Below are 10,141 nucleotides of genomic sequence, written 5' to 3'. Positions count from 1 at the left end.
TTAATGTGTAAGTATGAAATGTCTGGATGGAGACAAAATACACATGGAATTTTTTCCCCTGTGAAACAGATAACATCTTAAACTCTTGTATAATGCAGAAAACCTCTGTAGTGTATTATTCATATACCATATTTCTACTTCTGTTTTTCATAGAAGTATAGCTGATGGGGGAAAGTACCACTGATATATCTTGTTACACTGTGGAAGAATCTACTATTACTATGCAGTGTACCCTGACAGAAAAGATGTCAGGCACATACAAGCTGTATGGCCACACTTTAGAGCTGGGTATGGTTAAACATATCAACAGTCAAATATCAGCAATCTAGGATGCTTTGACATATGCAAAATAGATAATTAGGCAGCTGCCAGCACTTAACAAGGTAGAAAGTGCGTAAAATTTCCCTTTAAAATCAAGGCTTTATAGATAATGGAAATTTGTTTGAGTCTTCCTCTAACCCAGCTTTGTTTTCCACTACTGGCACTGGAGCTGGGCAGCTGCATTAGAGCAGCAAACACAGCAGGTCATCCCCCCACTGCTCTGCATGCTGCAGTGCTAAAATACCTGTGTGTCTGTGCTTGGCATAAGATACCACCAACTATGGCTGAAACCACTAGAAACTGGCCAAATGTGGGTTAATAACAGCAATGTGCACCCCTGGATGCCTCCAGGATTGAGGAGACTATATTTTTTTGTATCATGTTATACATGACACTCTGACTTTATAAACATTTCAGTGTTTTCTTTTTTTGTGTGTGCGTGGTTTTTGGTTTGTTTGGGGTTTGTTTGTTTGTTTTATCCCTCACTAAATGCCCTTTTTTTTTTTTTTTTTTTTTTTTAATCTCTTATACTGTGCACGCAGTAGGAAGTCTTTCAGCTTGAACACCAGCATTATGTTTCTGAAGTTGTTTGGGTTTTCTTCTGCCAGTAATACAAGTTCTTTTAGCTAACCCATGACTGGTTTGGGAACAGACTTGTCTCTTAAGTCATCTTTCCTTCAACATGAAAGAGAAATTGTTCCATTTGAGCAGAAGCTTCCTGTTCAATATCAGCAGTAGTGTCAGACTACAGATAGCAGACACATAGTAGCAGGAATGCACTGACATGAGGAATTGTTATTACCATCATTTTGGGACAGAGCAGGATCTGGTGCTGTGAATATTTTTAGGACTTTCTCAGACCTGACTCTTTCACTGACCATGAAGCAGTCAATCAGCCAGTCCGTTTCCATGTTAAGTTGCAAGGGAACTACACTTGGGTACTCCATGAGGTACAGTGAGGGTTAAACAGTAAATGCCTGGGACCTGCTCCAGCCTACAAAAGCAAGGACCATTTAGGGACAATGTGGGATTCTCTCTAAGTCTTCTGCAGCACAAGACCAGGGAGGACAAAGTTTATATCTCTCCTGAACAGTTATATTTTCCCCCCAGTGCAGGGAGCCATTTATTCACAGGTTTACAACTGTCCCTTGGTGGATGTGCATGTCTGAATTGCTAAATGCAAAACCTGCCCTTACAGTCTCTTCTGTGCTATCAATGTTAGCGGAGATACAATTGTGCAGAGGAGAGAATATATATAGGAGAGAATATATATAGGAGAGAATTTATGAAATGGAATGCAATGATAAAAAAAGTTCAAAGGTAAATTTTAAAGCTCCAAGGGGCTTTCTTTACAGTGGAAAAACTTGAAAAATGTTGATAAGAGGCAACATTTCCCCAGTAACCTGTTCAAGAGGGACTAATACAGAGACAGCAAAACATTTAGAGAAATGATGAAGGGAACATGATATGCAATAGTGTTATAGTGGATGCCACCACATAATAGTAATACATACAATCTTCCAAGTTATTTTTATTCTTGCATAAAGGGAGGTCAGCCTGTGTCACAGCTGGTTTTGGTTAGACAAGAACCTGGAAATGGGAGTCTGCAGTGAGAAGCAGACCCAGTTTCTGCTCTGATATTGAATTACAAGCAATTTTATGAAGCCAAATTACATGTGGGCAACAGGATCCTACTAGCCACAGGAAACAGGCATGAGGGTGTTTGACCACCTCTGTTCCAGACTGCAATTATATGTAAATAAAGCAAATTGAATGGGGGCTGGACTTGAATTCTCCATAATTAATTTCCACTGGTTGTGCAGGCCTTAAATACTTGCATGAGAGAAGGTCAGCTTCAGCTTTCAAAAGAGACAGTTTAAAGCTGCAGTTAAGAGCTGTAAGGACAGATGATAAATCAGCTGGCCAATTCCCAAACAGGTTTTCAGGGCGGGCTCAATTAGCTGACCACTCCCTGGGCAGGGATCCTGAGAGCTGGGATTTTCCTCCTATTTTCCTGCTGAAACTAGGCTCCAGTAAACTTGCTGGTTATGACAAGGCATGTGTACTCACATAGATGCCTGTAATAAAGGCTCTTCACGTCTGCTTTTTAGATAAGATACAATTCTTAAAGTACCAGCACCAAGCTAGAGAGGATGTGGGAAGAAGGTAAGTCTCTGAGGCAGGAATAAGCTCCTGTTTGTAGGTGAAATTCATGGCTGGGAATGCTGAGGGCCAATGTGAGACAAACTGCAGGAAGGGAGGGGGCTGTTTGTTTTACTTAGTGGGCAAATGGGAAAGAAGGCTTTTTTCCAGTCAGTTGTTTTGAGCTATGTCTGTCCTAGCAGAAATTGGTTGATTTTTGCTTCAGTGTTTTCTGAGTGTTTCTGCTGTCCAGTTTAAAATACTCCCTTTTGGCTCCACTGCTTGCCACCTGTATGATTAAAAACCCAAACTGGAAAGCCTGGTGGACAGTTCTGCAACTGCTGTTAATGCCTGACAAGGGTAGGCTGATGTCTGCTCACTTCCATTTAAAATTAGTCTTGGTTTTTAGGTCAGAAATTAGGGCCATTGCAGATTTTTTCTTTTGGTGTTATGCAGTGCAGGTGGAAATTTGAGTGTTGGATCCATGCATATGTCTGGTAGTTAGTGGCTTCTAGAGTTGATTTTCCTGTTTCAGTTCCAGACTATCTGAGGCATTTTATTCTTGCTAGGGAGCAATCCAGTGTGTTTAGCTGTATTGAAACTGTCAGGATACCCCTCAGCCTCCAGCATTTATCACTTCCCAAGAGGGTCTGCTTCTGCTTTCCTTCTGCTAGAGCATTCTCTGAGCTTAATTAAGCTGGCAGGAAATAGGTTTATGGTAATGAATGATGTCCCAAGTTACTGGTTCATTCATTAGTTTATAGCAAATTGTCACAAGTTATGACTTAATGAAGTCAAATACATGAATGAGAAACACAACATTCCAAAGAGTTTTTTACTGCTATGTTATTTCCATAAGATTGGGAGTATAATGAATTGTGCACCCCCTCAAAAAATGAGCTACCAAAATCCAAGGCATGCTCTGTAACAGTTTACACCCTCCCTCTGCTCACTCTTTCTCAAATGGCAAGAATGAGGGAGAAACTCTTTGTTTGAGACCCAGAGAGTGTAACACCAGGGTGACTCCAGCTGGCAGAGACTGAGATACTCCCTCAGGTGTGTTAATCTGTCTGTTATCTACAGGGATGATCCTTAAAGGACCTGATAGACTTAACTATGCTTCTTCAGGAAGAAAAAAAAGTATAGAAACACTGGTTTGTGTTTTTGTGTTGGTATCTCACTGGTGTAATTTCTCAAGATGTAATATACCTGTCCTACTGCATCAGAGGATATTTTGTTTTTAACATTTCAGTACTTACCTTTAGGGAGTTTTGGATGTTCACCTCATCTGTTTGGGGTATTGGGCAATGTGATTAAAACCGTGGCCTTGTCCCACGTGAGGCACTTAGAGAAAGGCATTTCTCTAAGTTGTGAAAATTGCATGTAATGGGATGAAGGTCGAGTTGTTAACAGGTTTGGATGGATGTGTCTCTGTGTAGCACTTGAGGCAACTTAATTCCTCCTGGGCCTTCCCTACAGCTGCAGGGAATGAGGTGGAGAAAGGTCACTGTGGCTTGGTTGCCTTGCAGCTGCTCTGTGACTTCAGGAGAGCATTGCCTGTTTTTGTGAAGTTATGCTTAACATTCTTATTCTCAAGTACAGTACTTCACCCATTCTGTTTTGCATACTCAATCTTGCCTTCATCTTTTTATGTTCACCACTGTGGCAGATGAGTATTTAGCTCATTTATGGACCTAGACTTCTGTACCTGTTTTGTTGTGACTCTATGCTGGTTTTGGCTGGGACATAGTTAATTTCTTCAATGTAGCTGGTCCCAATTTGTTTTGGATTTGTGCTGGAAAGAGTGCTGATAACACAAGGATATTGTAGTTATCCTGAGCAGAGCTTTCACAGGGCCAAGGCCTTTTCTGCTTCTCACAAGGAGCTGGGAGGGGACAGAGCTGTGACATCTGATCCCAACTGGCCCGAGGAATATCCCAGACCATGCTTAGCACAGAAATAGCATGGCAGGGAGGAGGAGGAAAAGGGAGATGTTCAGAGTGATGGTGTTTGTCTTCTCACGTCACTGTTAGGTTTGATGGAGCCTTGCTCTCCTAAACAGCCTGCCCAGGGAAAGTGGTGAATAAATCTCTTGTTTTGCCCTCCTTGTGTGCACAGCTTTTGCTTTACCCATTGAACTGTTCATTTCAACCCATGAACTTTGTCACTTTTACCTTTCCAGTTCCCCATCCCACCAGGGAAAGTGAGCAAGAGGCTCCATGGGGCTTCATTGCTGCCTGGGGGTAAAACACAGCAGTCTGACCGTTGTTAATTTTGGGCTACATCTCTACATTACTTGGACTCTGTGGGAGCAGTCTCATTTCTTTTCCACTGAACAACCAAAAAAAAAATAATCTCTGCCTTTGCACTGGTCTTTATTTCCATAATTTGGGAGTTACTGGGCTGTAGGTGCTGTTAACACAGCTAATTGCAAGCTCTCTCTTAAAATACTTGTTAGTATTGGTGGATTTGTCTCCACAGCCATCTATGTCTCATTTTGTCCATAAGATGACGTTGATATTCTGACCTTATTGTGAGCTGTGTCTAGGACAAGAGAAGTTTAATCCCGACACCAAAAGTCAGATTTTATCCAGGGAGTGCTGGCAAAGCCCAGCAGCAGCAGCAGCACTAGAGGGTGCTGCTGTGACACCAGTAGCTTTCCTCCAGCCGATCCTAAGAGATGTTTTAGAACCATTTTTTATTTACTCATCTTGTTTCTGGTGATGTTTTGATCAAAGTCCTTGAAAACACCTCAAGATTTTCCCCAGCTCTAGATAGAATTTGTTTGATAATACACAAAGCAGTATTTCTCAGCATCAAAAAAAGTACGTATCTATATAAGTCTAGAGTATTTCCATCAGTTAATGAAAATATACCACTTGCTATTAGCAATATAAAATATACTTGGAAGAACTAGAATTTAGGATGAGGTAGATATTCATATTACCCTTAAGAAACTCCAGCTCAAGACAAAATGCAATTTAAGTTTCTACAGAAGCAGGGATTTGCCTGCAAATTGCATGTTATTTCTTTTGCAAGTTGAAATATCATCTTGGTAGAACCTCATTTATGCTGCACTTTTGAACAGCAAATTCAAATCCAAACACAACCTCTCCTGTTTCCTCTTTTGTCTATATTAGTTCTGAGTCAGCAAGGCACTGAAATAACTGCTGGGACATGCTTGATGTTTATAGGGATGTTGAGTAGAATTTGGCCCTATCTAGTTTTTTTTTATACTGAACTGTGTTCAAGGGAGCTACAGTTCAGTGACCCAGGTTTTGTTACTCAGCTCATGCAGAACTTGTGAGGTTCTGTCCTGTCAAAGGACTTTGATCAAAACATCATCAGAAATAAGAGGAGTTGTCTAGTGAGCAATACAAGTGCCACTGAGCATGGGGCATCTGTGTAAAATAGGAAGTGATAACACATTTGGGATTTTTAAAATATCATTGAAAGTACCATTACTTAACACTTCGTCAGTATTTATCTAATACTAAATACATACAAGTATTTGGTTTACCACAGGCTTTTCTCTCATGGGAGAAAATAGTTATTGCATCCTTCAGTGTGGTAATGGCAATAGAGGGTGTGGGCTTGCTGTTCTCCAGTCATAAATTCTGGAGACTGAGAAATTGCATACGTCCCTCTTCATCTCAGAGTGAGGATGTGTAAATCATTCCTTTGGTCTTGTGGTGGGCTGGACTTTTCCTGGGATTGCTGACATCAAGAGCTGACATCTCATGCTGCAAGGTGTTATGGTGCCCTAGGGAGTTCCTGAAAAGGAGGGTGAATTGGGAATGACTGTCTTGGTTTGAAACAAGGCATGAAAAAACTTCATTCTGCAAAGCAAAGGCCTCCTAGAAGAGTCTTCTGCAGCACCTTGTACAAGGCACCTGATGTGGCTTTCTCGGAAGGGAGAGAATGAGGTTGGGGTTTCTCCCCCAATTCTATCTGCAATGCCTCGTTTCTTGGGAGAACTCAAGGGCTGTCAGAAAGATTGTAAATATTGTCATGAAAGGAGCAAAAAGAATTGCAAAAACTGAATTACTTGGCCAAAGGTGAAAGAGGAAACCAGACTAGACATGGAGATAAATTCTCTGTCTTTTATGTGTGTGGCTTGTACTTTACCCACATTGCCATTCTCCTTTCTATATATCCAGTAGTGTGGTAATTGGGATGCTGGCCAAGGGGAGGCAGGGAGAGGATTGCAGCAGTTGTCCTTATCAATTGTTAGGCAATGATTTCACAATTGTAGCTCGTTTTCTTCACTGTGAAGCTGAGAGACAGGCTGTACTCCACCACTGCTGTCTGCAAACACCAGCATATTCAGATCCTGCCCCTGCTTCTGCTAAAAGATAAGCACAATATCATGAAAAATGAGATTTCTTTCCTAAACAAAAAAAGATTTATAATGGTCAAACACTCAAGGTATGCCTAGCAAATACCGAAACCTTTGCAATGGTCTTCAAGATGCTGTCATTTCCCTGATAACTTGGGCCCCTGAGTTCAGCTCACAACCTTTTGTAACTGGAACAAACAGGTTTATTTCTCTACACCAAAAGTCCGTGTTTTCTCACAGCAGCCCTGATCCCTGCCTTGTGGCTTATCTTGGGAAGGGAAAAAAAGAGTAAAACTTTGTTTAATGTTGGCTAATAGGTTAAAGTTACAGCAGGATGTCTGTTAACCTGTTCTGACACCTCTGCTTGAGGCAGCAGCTTGGCAGTGCCAGGCCAGGGCAGCCTCCATCAAGGGCAGCCTTACCAGCCTTGGGTCAAAGGCCTGTCAGAGCTGAGGTCCCAGACTTGTGCTTGCACCCACCATGTGAGCAGCTGAACCTGCAGTTTGTGAGGTCTGGACAGCGCTGGGGTGTCACTAATGGCCAGCACTGCTCAAGGCAGCTTGGGATAAACCTGCCCCCAGACTGCTGTCAAATGCACCCTGTCGGTGACACTGGTGCCTTCCCTTGATGGCAGGAACTCAGCTAGGAGCCTTCCACTCTGGGGATGTTTGCAGGACCTCTCTGGTCTGCTGGACCACCTACTTTTGTGAACGTGATGTCTCCTCTCTATTGAGTTTACTTGAATCTGGCCCCATTTCAAGGAACTCGGGCAGAGTCCACAAGCAACACAGTGCAACTTCCTTAGGAAACAAAATTAGAAATAGTTTTTATCTTTCCTGACTGGTCCAGAAGTAATGAAAGTAATTTCAGTCATGTTCAAGGTACTTTCTGTTTGCCTCTGCATTAGAAATGCAAAGAGCTCTTTTGTCTCTGTGGCTCTTCCATTTAACAGCAGCCTCTCTCCTCCTGCAGAGGTGAGTGTTGTTCCTGCCTGCTTTCTGCGGGAGAAACTCCAGCATGCTGTGGGCGATCCTGAAATAAAAAAGGAAACTGATACCCAGCTGCAATTACAGCTCTCACTTCCTGATCTCCGCTCCTGGGCTGTACTTCAAAGCCATCTTTAGAGCCATTCTGCACTTTCCCTTTTCTTTTTCATCCCTTCCTTTCCTTTCCTGGTGGACTTTGACATCAGGACTGCAGATGCACAAACGGGCTTGGTCTTGGGGCTACATCCTCCAGCTGCAGGTCACCCCCAGAGGGGGGAAGGAGCCGTCACCCGTTTTACAGGGAAAACCACCGAGCTGCAGAGACAAATGTGTCTGGCCTGTCATTGCCCAAGAAGCTCGTGACTCATCCATGGGGAGAGTTCTGATTTCCTAAATTAGTTTGGAGTAAACCAAGCTGTGGGCTATCCTTCCTGTGATCTGACACAACTCGAAACAGATGTCTGGTTTATACTAAAGGTTGAAGCTGAAAACCTTGTGAGTTTGCTTCTCCACAGCAACCATAGGAAAGTTTATCTTATGTTATGCTGTGTATGTGGAAATTGTTTCCTTTGATTGCTCTGTTTTAAATTAGGAAATAGCCAATTCAAAACCAAAGAAACCTGTGAAAATTACTGCCACAGAATGTCATCAAAGCAGAAGACATAACATGGACACCTACGTGGATAATGAGATACAGCACTTTTTCCTGGTATTTAATACAAGCAAACTTCAGAAGGCTGGCTTTGCCTACTCTGAAGCATAGCTAGTATGTCACTAGATGGGTGACCTGTAAAGAGAAACCAGAGAATAAACAAAATACAAAGCAATTTGATATTTCAGGTAGGCCCCTTGCCTGTTCTCTTAAAATTCAAATGGCAATTAGTGATTAGAGATTATTTTGCCCAAGAGAATTAAAGGAATGGTAGAAAAGAGAGCCCTTGAAGCTGCTGTAACAAAAATAAACAGCTCTTGTGAATAATTAGGGCAAAGATTGGTACAGTGCTCTCCCCATTCTGTCCTGCACCGTGCCTGAGGCTGGGCAGGGAGGGCTGGCCAGGGGTGGCCCAGGAGCCAGGACTGAGAGACTCTGGGATTCTGTGCTGGGAAAGCTCTTTGGCTTTCAGAAAATGATCTGGGCATACAAAATCACAGAAAGGGACATTTAAACTTGGTGAATATTTGTAGCAGAATCTTCTGGCTGGGAAGGGAGTACCTCATCTGGTTATCTGCTGGTTTGGATAGTGAGCTCGTGTGAATTATTTCAAAAGAGACAAAACTTGCTGAACTGTGTTGCTGCAGTGAAATGAGGCAGTGCCTGGGAGCCCAGGGACTGCCCTGGGAGAAGGGTGGGCTGGGGTTACACTTGTGCATGTTGGGGTTAACACAGCTTTGCTTTTCCTTGAGTTTGTGTGAGCAAATCATAAAAGGAGCCGCCTGCCTGTCAGTAGAGAGAGGTGCAAGTTTGTGAAGATATTGAACATCTCCAGTGCACTGCTTGCTGGTTAAGATACTAATGCTAAATATTGCTGGTCTCACAGCATAGGAGGGGAAACTGAGGCTCGAGGCTTTTGATTTTCCTCTTGAAATCACAAAATCAGTGTCAGAGACAAGCCAACTTGTTGGTTTCCAAATCTGCACTCACCTTTTGCCTTGCTCTCTCCCTGAAGACACACCTATGCCCCCCCCTCACAATTCTTGCCTTTTTTGTCACATTTGTCTTCACTTCCTTGAAATAAATACATAATCAAGCAATGTGTACACTGGGCTCATCAGATACACCCTACTCAGTGTTTGAGGGCCTGTAGCTATTGTCACAACAAGATAGACACTTTCAGTTACTGACAATTTTGATAAAGTGTAATCTCAAACTACTTAAAAACTGTTGAGAAATATCTCATGAAATCCTATGTGACTAATAAGGAGTATAATTGAGTGTGTGACCTCAACCAAATCACTTGTGCACTTTTTGCTTCAGTGGCAGAAAGAGGTCTAAAAGTCAGATTCCTCTACAGTTAATTTTTAATGATGCTGCCAATATGAGCATTGGATTAAAATATTTTATATTTGAACAGAATTATTTTTAATCTTTCTGCACAGTTGCTACTGTCCCTTCCCACACCTCTGGGGGAAAAAAAAAAAAAATAGAGTTGCTTCCTGCCATATAGAAAGAAAAGTTGCATATCAGAGAGGGGAAAGTCACCTTAATCTCCCAGAGTAGCCAGTGATCCTGGATTCCTCTCTTTTTCTTTAAAGAGAGGCCTTTCCTGAGACAGACCCAGTGGCTGCACCGAAAATGAACCCGTGTTTGTCTTTGAATAGATGTCAGAGATCACAGTTGGTTTCAAAATTTTAG

Source organism: Sylvia atricapilla, chromosome 13 (assembly GCF_009819655.1).
Source record: "Sylvia atricapilla isolate bSylAtr1 chromosome 13, bSylAtr1.pri, whole genome shotgun sequence".
NCBI classification, from domain to species: Eukaryota; Metazoa; Chordata; class Aves; order Passeriformes; family Sylviidae; genus Sylvia; species Sylvia atricapilla.
This window is presented reverse-complemented; position numbering follows the sequence as displayed.